General features: G+C 42.3%; 1 pseudogene; it reads right to left on the minus strand.

Moving 5' to 3' along the window:
- Positions 1-3257: 3257 nt before the first annotated feature.
- The window catches only part of LOC103148054 (extracellular calcium-sensing receptor-like), an 8416-nt pseudogene continuing 3072 nt past the window's right edge, over positions 3258-8601 (minus strand).

The raw sequence follows: 8601 nt of genomic DNA on the forward strand, positions 1-8601 counted from the left end.
TACAAGTCGTTATTTAAAGATCTGAGTGGCCTCACGTCCAGTATGAACTCTCTGAGACCGCTCACGTGAGCTTTAGCGATGGAAACGCCGATCGCTCCGTCCAGGATGTGATTCTTATCCACTGCTGCAAACTGAGAATCAGAGATCCAGCCTTCACTTCCCACCCACTGGAACCCGGTCATGTTGTGGTTTGACAACTCATGTATCAGCACGTCCATGTCCAAGTGTGCGACGAAGGCGATAATCACCTTTGAGGTGGACGTCTTTATAGTGTTGATCACCTTTTGCATTTTTTCTGCTGAATCCGTTCTGAAGAAAGAAACTGAATACTCCAAGCAGATGCCCAGCTGCTCTGCAGTCTCTGTGAATGCAGCGATGCCATTATTGCCATAATCATCATCGCTTCTGACGGCTCCGACCCAAGTCCAGCCGAAATGTTTGACCAGATGAGCCAGAGCTCTGCTCTGGTAGTAGTCACTGGGTACGGTTCTTAGAAAGGATGGATACTTGGTTTTATCACTGAGACAGGCACATGTGGCAAAGTGGCTGATCTAAAACAAACAAACAAAAAAGACAAAATAAAGATCGTAGTAATATTTCTATCTTAAATATAATTTTAATTGTGCAAGTTTAACATACCAGTGGTATGTGAAACGGTCCAATTAGAGTCGATATTGCAGTGCTGGGAGAGGAAGAGGTTTCCCCTACTATCGCCTGAACTTGAACAGGTTTGGTACACGGAGTGTCAGAGTTTGAAGACACGCTTTCATTGCGATTGTTCAAGGCAAGCGCAACTTTGATGCTTCTGGGAATGGAACCACAAGTGTCATATATGCTGTATCCAAGAGAAACACCGGGCAGTAGGTCCGTTCTATTATTTATCTCCTCAATGGCAAAGAGCATGGTCTGGGCAAACTGGACTTCTCTGAAATTTATACTTGATTCAAACGACAATAAGAGGTAATTGTCATTTTTTTTTTCTGTTGTAGTGATAGTAGTATTGCACATGAAGCATCCACTTACATGATAGCAGAAAACAAAGGTAAGCTGTAAACAGAATTTATAAGATATAATTTACCTGATGCATTGCAGTGGCAACGGCTTCTGTTCATAGGTGTTCTCTATGTTCTTCCAGCTGCTGTGAAAGTAGAAGATTCCCCCCAGTTTTATGTCGCCATCCCTGTGCAGCTGAGGGATCTCAGCCTCTCCTAGCTGCCTACATGATGGGTCCTGAGTCTGAGAGAAAGACACAGATAACAGCAGCTGTAAAAGCACACATCCCAACTCAGGCCAGCTGTGCATGGACGTCATGTCTGCAGAAGCCAAGTCACCAAGCAGCATTTCAGAAACCGCCGGGCAAACTAATACTTGGAAAAGGTATTTTATGAATTCTGGATCAGCTCATATATGAGGGACAGCGACATTTTATCTCCGTGGGACTACAAGGCGGAGAAAGGGGAGGAGGAATGTTAACGGGTCTGGGTTCTCAGATTGAATACATGTAATTAGGGAAGACAGTTTTTCTTCTGAAAATGTATTCATGACGGATGTCATTTTAATCCTGCAAAGGTTAAAATAATGTATTAACTAACCAATAACATTTTCACAAAAGTTCCAAATTCAATAATAGTAAAAGTCATAAAAAATCTTTTGTAGGTGTAGGGACATAGTTGTCTCTACGTCATAGAAAACCATCTGGTCACTTTTGTTTTGGAATATCACTCATCACACAGTGCGTTTTTTTTTTTTTCTTTTAGGTTTTTGTGTTTGCTTCTCATCATGTTGTGCATAACCTCTTCATATCCTCAAACAGCCTTATTTCTAGCTTGAAAAAACGGATGTGGGAATGACGTTGGTATTGCTGCCAATTTTGTTGGAAGGGTTTAATTTTAGGCAAAACTTTTAAGGGACTCGGGTACGGCACCGTGATTTTGCAAAAAAAAAAAAGTTAACTTTAAGAAGGATTTTTTTTGTCTTTTTTAGTAATCCAGTCACATTCTCCCAATTATTACTTTAAACAACCTGTTCCTTTTCAGATAAACTCCAAGTGCTGCTGCTTTGGGTCTTCAGCTCCAGTCCTCGAGGACCAGCGTCCTGAAACTTTTAGATGTGTCTTTGCTTCAACACACCTGAGTGAAATAATCAGATCATTAGCAGGAACTTGGAGACCTTGACTGCGTCCACTGAGGTCTTTCAGCCATTTGATTCAGATGTTGGACCAGAGACACTTCAGGACACAGATGAAGACATCGGCTCGTTATTAATTCATGGCTCTCTCCTGAACACAGAGACAATGTTTCGCTTTATCTAAGCACCTAGCCATATGAATGATGAATGGACTTAATCTACATGGCATTGTTCAAGTGAGATCATCCAATTAAACTGCTTTACACAAGAGCCACATTCCCCCAATTGCACTTACAAATGTGAGCAACAAAATGCAGATTGGTTGGAGCCTTTGGGTTTAGTGAATTTCCCAGGTTCACATTGACATGTGGCAGGATGAAGATGGAACTGAATATACAAACTTTTTATTGCTAGATGACTTCCAACTGAGCTTCAGGTGACCACACGTCCCCCATCGTCCAGGCTGAGTTTAACACAAAAGTTAAAGCCTCCAGCTGGACTCCAGGTAGCTGTGGTGGCTATCAAAGCCACCATGTTCCAGAGCCTGTCTGCAACAAGGTCCTTGACTTGTCTTGTAGTTGTCGTCTAGTATATGTTTTGTTTTTTGTTGTTTTTTTTAACAAATCACTCTCTGCTATTGTTATAATAATGTTAACATACTGAATTTTGTACGGCATGAATAAATATGAGGTCTCTCAGCTCTCGCTTTGACCTGGGCATAAAGAAATAACTTCTATCAGGAGCCCGAGAGGCTAACGGAGAACAACCAGCAGTCAAAACAGCGTGAGCAGGAAGTAAAATGAAAACTAGTTTCCTTTTTGATCAACATTAAAACCAATTAACCTTCAGCATCCATGAAAAACTGAATGGCAGTAGCTCAGGAAGCAGGAGTTTGCTCTGTCACTGGTGATTTGAACCTTGGCTACACTCAGGTCATTGTGTCCTTGGGCAAGGCATTTCACTCACCTCGCCTGCTGCTGGCGGTCAGAGAGTCTGGTGGTGGTGACTGTATGACAGCTTTCTCTCAGTCTGCCCCAGGGCAGCTGTGGCTATATATGTGTGTGTGTGTGTGTGTAGGTGTGTTTGTGTGTGTGTGCTGTGACACAAAAAGCCACACTACAAGTTTCTGCTTTACTTTAGTCAAGCTTTTATTAGCGACAAGACAAGCTGGGATACCTGTTAATGCATAGAAATGGTAAAAACTTGATCATTTTTTCATTTAGTCTCTTGCATATCAACATGCTGTGTTCATTTTTTTCTTATCTAGCACCAAAGTAACATTTTCATCAGAGAGAGAAATCCAGCGAGATTTGTAGAGTTACATACTATATACTACTATAATTTATACAATGTATTTCTCAACTTATTACTTTTGTTTAAAGAGACAGAAACAGAAGTGCCGATAAAATTGTTAACACGTACAATTGTTAAACTCAGATTGACTTTTCTGGTTGGAGTTTCAAATTCACAGGCGTAATAAACACTGCCGATTCTTAATGTACGAGGGCACACCGTTAGTTTGAAAGGTTTTAACATCAATATTTTAACAATTGTATTTACTTTTTCTAGTTGAAACACACATCTTAAAGGGCTTTCAGGGTGCCTTTATTCATCAAATGTTTCTTTGTATTGTTTTGGGGTTTAAATAAAATGATGTAACACTTAGGCAAAAAAATACAGAGCAGCATCCCATAACTTGAAGCCAGAATGGCAAATATCTCCACGGCCACACTGAATTTCCCAGGAGAGCTGACATAAGCTGGGATGAAAGTGACCCACACAGCACAGAATATCAGCATGCTGAAAGTGATAAACCTAGCTTCATTGAAATTGTCAGGAAGCTTTCTGGCTAAGAAGGCCAATCCAAAGCACAACATGGCTAAAACCCCGATATACCCCAATACGGCCCAGAAGCCCAGAGGTGATCCAAGTGCACACTCCAGTATGATCTTCTCACTGTAATATTGAGTGGCTTTGAATGGATGGGGAGGGCTGACTGTTAGCCATATTATACAAATCAAAACCTGAACAAGTGTGAGAGCTAAGACACTGAGTCTCTGCTGTGGAGGGCCAAACCATTTTGTCACGTTGCTGCCAGGAACAGTAGCCCGAAAGGCCAACAGAACCACCGTTGTTTTCCCCAGAATGCAGGACACACAGAGGACAAAGGTGATGCCAAACGCTGTGTGGCGCAGCATGCAGGACCAATCGGAGGGCCGGCCGATGAAGGTCAGAGAACACAGAAAGCACAAACCCAAGGAGAACAGCAGGAGAAAGCTCAGCTCAGAGTTGTTGGCTCGGACAATGGGCGTGTGTCTTTGGCAGAAAAATATCAGGCTTACAGCCACTGTTGAGATTGCACCAAGGAGGGACAAGGTGACCAACGTTATACCCATTAGCTCTGTGAAGGTGAGGAACTCAACCGATTTTAAGTGACATTGGTTCCTCTCTTCACTGGACTTGTACTCATCAGGGCATTTTTCACATTTCACAGCATCTGAAAGGATAAACACGTTTAAGCTGTACAGAGAACACATCTTCAGGTACACCAGTAAAGTGCTGGCAGCGATTTTACCCAGCAGAAACACAATGAGCACCAGGGTAAAGGCTACAAATCCCGCCGCCTCACTTGTGCCATTGCTGAACTCCCCCTCAGCACAGACGATGCAGTCAAAGCAGCAGACGGGTTTGCCTTTAATGAACGCCCGGCGAGTGCCAGGCAAACAGGTGCCGCTGCAGATGGACGTCGGTACCTGATCCGCAGAGACGATATTTAAAGCTGAAACGGTGTAAAAACAAACCACGCATTGAGCAGAGAATCTAAATTGACTCACATCGTGACTTTCTCCTGCCCAGATGGCTCTCACTCCAGCTTCCATCTCAAATTGCCGACCTTCAGATCTGGAGGCATCATAATAACCGATAGTTTCAAACTGTATGTACCCTGTCTCATCCCGTTGCCAGTTTACCAGTGCGTAACGTGCGACGGGGTCACCGAACTCGTCGAAGAAAACATTTTCACCAGTTTTACTGGTGAAGTTCACCTGCGTTAGGTAGTGCAACACCTGCAGGGGGGGGAAGTGAGTTTCTCATGATTACCACATCATTGCTGTTTGGATTCGAGCACATTGTTGTTTTTGTTCATGTTTACCTGCCATGGTTGAAATTTCTGCCTGTCAGCACAAGCATTGTTCTCAAAGGGCCCGTCTCCATCTTTGCAATTAAACACCATGCTCAAAGCATGAGCAACAGCGTATGTGGCTTTGTAGACATTATTCAACAGGCTGGCATCTGAAACATCAGTAAATCGCGTCTTTACATCCCACAGGCTCTCTGCGCCGCTGCAGGCTGTAACACGATCCTGCGGGTAAATCCCTGGTTTTGGTGACAGGGTGCAGTCAAAGAGCGTTTCCCACAACTCAACGAGTCCCTGATTTCCCGGTGCGGTGGACGGTCTGCTGTTGGTGAGGAACTCCTGCAGCCCAGGGATGTGAGCGTTGAGCGCTGCGAAGCCCACGGCCCCCTGAACCACGGCGTAGTTCGCCGGAGAGGCAAAGTAACGATACGTGATCCAGCCTTCGCTTCCCACCCACTGCAGGCCTGTCACATTCTGGGCGTGAAGCTCTTTCATGAGTACATCAAGATCTGTTGCATCTGCAAAAGCAACTATGACCTTTGAGGTGGATTTTCTGATAATGTCCACGACTTGTAGGAATGACTTCCTGGGGTCGGTCCGGTAGATGGCGACTGAATACTCGACGCACACGCCTTCCTTTGTTGCTGCTTCCAAGAAGCTGGCCATGCCACCGTTTCCATAGTCGTTGTTAGTTCGGATCGCTCCCACCCAAGTCCAGCCAAAGTGTTTCACAAGCTTTGCCAGCGCTTTGCTCTGATGAATGTCACTTGGTATGGTTCGAAAGAAGGATGGGTAGATCCTCCTGTCGCTGAGACATGCGCAAGTGGCCGAATGACTAATCTGAAAAGAAAAGTAGAAAATTAAAATCGCATCATTCCTTCCAGTGAGTCAGAATGCATGAGTGCCACTCACCACAGGCACCCTGAAGGGACCCAGCGTACGTGCTATGCCTATCGTAGAGGTGGAAGTTGTGTCCCCAATGACGGCATACACGCTGGAGAGGTTGTTGCACAACCCTTCTCTGTCTTCGTATGGATTCATGAGATTCAGCGATGACCTGATAGACAGAGGTATGCTTGGGCAGGAGTCAAAGATCCTATAACCGAGTGTCACATCTGGCAGCAGTTCAGTGCTATTGTTAATCTCATCTATCGCAAACATCATGGTGTACGCATACTGAAGCTCACCTATTTCCAGCCTGTAAAAAAATAAAAAAGACATAAAAATTACATGATGACAAAAGATTCATCCTTAACCTATTACTGTCTTACCCTTTACACTGGATTGCTCCCGGGTTGATTGTGAGCTCTGGACTGACTGTGACCGGGTTCTGGTGGAAGGAGAAAATGCCTCCGATGATGATATCTCCCTCCTTAGAAAACTGAGACAGTTCTTGTGTCCCGTATATTTGACATGAAGGGTTTTCCCCTCTTACATCCACAAGACAGAAAAGTAACAGGCCCACAATAAGCAGCATAATTCCTCACCTGAGTACTTAGCACACAAGTCCTAAGTGACAGGAAAGGTATAGTCTGACTGTTTTATAGGAACGCATCAAACCCCAGCAGGGCTGATTCTGAATATTTTCATTGTCCCCACCAATCACGTTGCTTGTTTTGTCCCTGATAGGGAAGCACACCGTTAAGTCCTGCATGCTCTCCTGTAAATGTTTCTTTAAATTGGTTTTCATCATGAAAACATACTTTTAAAGACAACAGAATACTTGACTACATTCTTACGAAAATGTTGCCAATGATTTTCAGAGGCCACAATTTCTCATTCATTTTTCTGTGGTTTCTGCAGAAAAACCGCATTTTTCTAGGCAACATAAACCGCTAAAATATCTCACCTGATCACTGTTTAACTGCATTTTTTTTATTATACTATATATTTTCCTGGACACAGACATGTAGTCTTTAATAATTCATCTGTGTTAAATGCTAGGATTGCTTTTTGCAGTTAACTGAAAAAACAATTATACATTCACTCAGTTTTATTATAACATTTTTGTTTTTTTTTAATTATTATTCTTTCTTGACACTTTGCTTTGGATGACTTAAAATTTTAGGATTACTTTTCTAGCTCCTCTCTTCCAGACAGCTGGGGATGTCAGAGGAAATGTCATTGTTAAAGGTGATAAAGAAGAAGTAGACGTTTAAGACTGCAAGACATCACAATAAAACAAAGAGTGTTTTTTTTCTTTTCTTTTTATTTTTTTCTTTAAAACTTCTCCACCTGACGCAGAAGTTTTGCTTGGATTGAGACATTTTTAATTCTTTGGTCAAGATTTCTGCTATAAACTGGGATCGGAAAAGGACATTTCAACCCCATAGATGTGTCTTATGCCGTTCAGTGGTGCATACATGGAGACGAGAGCTGCAAAAGGACCACAGAGATGCTGTTCTTCTTTTTACGACTTTTTAATAAGTAAAGCAAAGAGTTTACACCCTGGAATAGGCACTGCAGATCAAAGGACCCAATAACACGGAAACTGTCAAGCCCAGACAAAACTCTATTTGCAAATAAAATGTTTCAATTAATCTGCACTTAGTGTCTTGAAATTGTCAAACTGATTTTCTGCCTCCATTCGGTTTCACTGTAATTTGTATAAACTTTTGATTAACTTTTTTCCGATTAGATGTTTGTTGCCGTTTACCTTACTTTACTGTTTCAACCTACGCCTTTTATAATATCAAGTGCTGTAATAAAAAAGTACAATCCCTGGGATTGGTAATCAACGTCACATATTTTGTCATTATTGAGGCTGCTCAGTGTAGATATAGTACCACCAGATAAATCAACAAGTAATGATTAAACTAATGGTGGTGAATGGATTTTTCTCTTTGAGATAAATAACTAGTGAAAACTAAACACAAAGAACAAAAGAAATTATGAAAGCATTCAGAAACTAATAACAGCTAAAATGTGGACTATATTATCACTGCACTTTGTTTTTCCTAAATCTTGTCTCTTCCCATCAAATGTTTTTTAGTATTCCTCTCAGGTTTCAGTAGTAAAATATAACACTTTGGTGCAAAAATACAAAAAAGCAAACCAAAGCTTGAGGCTAGAATTGCAAATATCTCCACAGCTACAGTAAACTTTCCAGGAGAGCTGACATAAGCTGGGATGAATTCGAGCCAGACGGCACAGAATATCAGCATGCTGAAGGTTATGAATTTAGCTTCGTTAAAGTTATCAGGTAACTTCCGGCCTAAAAAAGCAAACAGAAAGCACAGCAGGGCCAGAAATCCTATATATGCCATCACAAGCCAAAACGCCACAGGTGAACCAAGGAAACACTCTAGAATAATCTTTTCACTGGCGTAAACTGTATT

The sequence above is a fragment of the Poecilia formosa genome, unplaced genomic scaffold (genome assembly GCF_000485575.1).
Source record: "Poecilia formosa unplaced genomic scaffold, Poecilia_formosa-5.1.2 Scaffold197, whole genome shotgun sequence".
Taxonomy (NCBI): domain Eukaryota; kingdom Metazoa; phylum Chordata; class Actinopteri; order Cyprinodontiformes; family Poeciliidae; genus Poecilia; species Poecilia formosa.